The sequence below is a fragment of the Cryptomeria japonica genome, chromosome 10 (assembly GCF_030272615.1).
Source record: "Cryptomeria japonica chromosome 10, Sugi_1.0, whole genome shotgun sequence".
Taxonomy (NCBI): Eukaryota; Viridiplantae; Streptophyta; class Pinopsida; order Cupressales; family Cupressaceae; genus Cryptomeria; species Cryptomeria japonica.
The window spans coordinates 239333743-239337783 of NC_081414.1; the positions used below are offsets into that span (position 1 = coordinate 239333743).

Consider the following 4041-nt stretch of genomic DNA (forward strand, 5'->3'; position numbering starts at 1 on the left):
ATAGAAAAGATATTTTATGACAAACCAATAGATGGAATGGCATTACCTTGACGATTAATTATATTATATTCCAACTTCCACATGTGAGGTGTCATTCTTCGTGGCTTTGTATTTGTACCATCATCTTCAATTGTGTTTTCTGGCTCATGATCATCATCTTCCATGGGATCATTATCTTCAGCTTCGATATTCACACCTCCATGTTTGTCCACTTCGAAAACCATATTCTCAGGGTTGTGTTGATCCATACCATGTGCTCTGGGGTTCTTGACCTATATAAAATTGGTATACATAAATAAACCATGATCATGATCTCATCATCACGTGATTTATTATGTATATAAATTGTCAAAACAATATAATGAAAAAATTTCCAATGGATGATAATCATGTCCACCTTCAATGTGACCAAGCAGCCTACAATGTTTCTTCACTGTTTTGATTAGAAGTCTTCTAGTCTTTAACCCCTTACAAATTTTGCATGGACAATAACATTTTCCATCACCTTTTCTTTTCAAGTTAGACCACAATCTAGCAATTGTCTCCTTATTTTGTTGTTCATTGATATTGTCTGACATGGTCTTTCTTCACAGGTAAGAAAATAGAAATTATTAAAATACATAAGACAACATGCCCTTTTCTTCTTGTTTTTTCATACTCATTGTCATGCTTTGAATTATTTTTCTTTCTTGGTGACTCCTTACTGCTCTCACTGTCAGTTTCACTCTCAGAATCTGAGTCTGATGTATCAAAATCTGATGAACCTGATGAACTAGATGAATCGTCATTAGAGGTAGATTCATCTGACTCAGGAATAGACTTTTGTTGCTGCATTACAAGCCTTGGCATATTCTTCAAATACTCACGTAAACTCTCAGTGATACCACCGAGACCAATAGAATTAAAGAAATTGATAGCAAACTGTGAATTTTTGGGATTGTCCTTTGGAGAAATTGAATCAAAAGACTCCTGCATTGTTGGATCGTTCAACCTTTCATTAAGCAACAATATACCAAGCTGCTTTGCCAGCTCCTGCAAGAGAATCTTTATAAAAATATGGGAAGAGGAAGTAGTATCTTCCTCTGTCTCACGTATATAAGCAAGACAATGCCATGGAAGAGCATCTGTGCCAAGTAAGTGGGAAAAAAACTTTGCAACATTACGTAGTTTATTTGTTTCCAGTCTGTGTATCATAGAATACTGTTGTACAAAACACTTTTCAAAAAATTCCTCATTTATTTTATTGATCATACAGAATCTTTGCCCAAGAATACCATAATAACGAAGGTATGTTCTCTCTTGACCAGGTTCAAGCTTGATCTTTAGTAGCTTATGACTAGCTTCCTCAAAATCAACACTTGACATGATTGTCAAATAAATTGTACGTCTTAAATTGACCAAGTTTGTCTCTGTCTCATCCTATATTCTCCATGCTTCCTCACCTTCCTCTTCATCATCATCATCATCAGCATCTGAATCATCACCTGAATCATTCCCCCCTTCTGCTTCATCTGAAGAAGCATCTCCAAGGATATCTTTCTTCATATTTTCATAGGTTACCTCATGCTCTAAGAAATCAGGACTTGGCTTGAAAACATCCAAACCAACCTCTTGATCAAGTTCATCTTCTAGGAAAACTTCATGTGTTAACTGATCTAGATGCCCAGTTGGATGACCCTCGAACCTAGCTTTGAGAAATGCAAAAAGGCCTTCGATTAAAAATTGTACTCGTTTGTCAATTTCCCTCTCATGGAGAATACCTCTAAATCTTTCAAAAATCCCATAGAGACATTTGGGTGAAAGGTCTTGCAACAAAGAACCACATTCTTTCACGAACCCAATAGCAACCTCTACACTATCATCTATGGGGTTCTCTAGTAAAAGGGTGAGAAGTTCCAAAGCAATGATCTCATGTGCAACTTGTTGATTCACTAAATGAGCTATGAATTTGGCTGTTGCTATCAACATGTGCTTGTCATTGCATTTGTATGCCCTCTTAAGCTGCAAAATAATTCTTCGCAAAAGCAAATTGCTAACTTCAGGAAATTTTGTATTTACCACAACAACCAACACAGCAAAAACATCTATAAATCCAGGGGATGCCATTTGGGATTTCATACAAGACCTACAAAATAGACCCCTCCCACGAATGAGATTCTTTGCAAACAACTCTGGAATGATGTTCTTGATGTTAGATGCATTTACCTTGTTTACTAACCCATTGATACTCTTCCGAAGGGCATCCCATGTCATGCGCTGGTATTCCACACTGCTCTTGTCTTCCACATCTTTCATCATTTGATCCAACTTAAATGGGGGAATGTAAACACCCCCACTTCTTCCAACACCCTTCTCAGCTCCTCTTACAACACCTTCGCCATTCCCATTCTAAGATGGAGCAGACACAACACCAGAAGTTTTCACTTCCACTGCCTCTCTGTCCCTCTTGTTTCTAGAAGCCCCTTTACCACTTAATTCATGCTTTTTTCTGTACATAAACCCATCAAGAAGCATGAGTTTTTGCATATAAGCTAGCCCAAATATTTTACAGTTATTTTTCATCAAGATTCCCTCAGGAGCTGGCAGATCCTACTTCCATACTTTAATTCTGTTTTCTCAAAGGACAATCCTAAAAATCCATGCATTGCAAACAACTTTTTACACCTTTGTTGGTTGTGGTGGCGTCACAAAGAGTTTACATCAATAAATGAAGAACATGCCAATGCTTTTAATGCAGCAGTAGAAGTCTATCTCTTATTCAATATCTCTAGTGAAACCTCCATGATCTTTTGTTGGAGTAGAATTTGTTATATTCTAGAAAGGGTCTTGTCCTTTGTTGATGGGATATTCATCTACCTCAAGAAATAACTATTCTTTTCTCCAACAAGAAGTGGAACTAAATGAAGATCTAGCACCATGAAATGAATCCTCAAAAGGATTACTATAGTTAGTTTTGGTAGATAATGATCTAGGTAAAATACTAATGTGGCTTAAGGAAACATTATGTACTAGCTTAGCATACTCTAACAACTTTGGTGTGACATGCTACATCTAATTAAGTCTCCATCGGTATCTCTATTGTGTTTATGGATTGGGATTCAATGTACTCTTTTCTTACACAAATTTTACTTTCAACTAAAGAGGTTTGTATGTACTTACTTGTCTTTCGATTGTATCCCTATTTCAAGAATTTCTTCTATCAACAAATCACTTGTTGTAAGTTGTATAAGTGGAAGCTTGAACATGTCTTCCATGCTAGCCTTGTTGATACGTTCAACACCATCTTGTGCAACAAATCTTTAGAACTCCAATATTTCATTGAAGAGTGAGTAGTAGGGACAATCTAGGACACTTACAGAGGTTTTGCAAGAGAGATAAATAGACCTAAATATTATGGCTTAATAATGATCAATAGGTAAACAGATAAGAAACTCTCAATATCAAAATGACTTTCTCAATTGTCTTTACTAGAAATGGATAGATTGGCTAATAATGGCTTTATTACTGTATGTCCATTGTCAACTTTAGACTCAATCCAAGAAGAGCTAGAACTAATATGCGATATCTAGATTTATGATCTCTATAATATAACAATCCCATAATTATGTTTCCACACATCTATACCACAACATAAACATCATGCTAGTGTTCAGCCATAGCAATTGATATCCTAATTATAGAATGTGAAATATGCACATAACTATGAATAAAGATTAAGAAAAACAAAGAAAGATGCTTATTGCAAACATAAATGACTAATGGACAAGAATTGAATTCATTGTAGATAGTTTTAAATATCAAATTCACTTATTTGTATGCCTCAAAGAAATGTGGTTTCCTGGACTACAATGATTGCTGGATATGCACAAAATGGATTTGTTGAGAAGGCTTTAGAAACTTTCAAGCAAATGAAATTGGCAGGTGTAAAGACAAATTCCATGACCTTTGCTACTATCCTCCCTGCCTATGCCAAAATGGGAGATTTGGAACAGGGTATGGACATTCATCGAAGCATAAAGGATAGAGGAATTTTGTCAGATG

The 4041-nt window shown here is 35.8% G+C and overlaps 1 pseudogene; it reads right to left on the bottom strand.

Annotated features, from left to right (window-relative positions):
• Nucleotides 1-675: 675 nt before the first annotated feature.
• On the bottom strand, nucleotides 676-2340 carry LOC131063836 (uncharacterized; annotated as a pseudogene).
• Between the last annotated feature and the right edge of the window lie 1701 nt (nucleotides 2341-4041).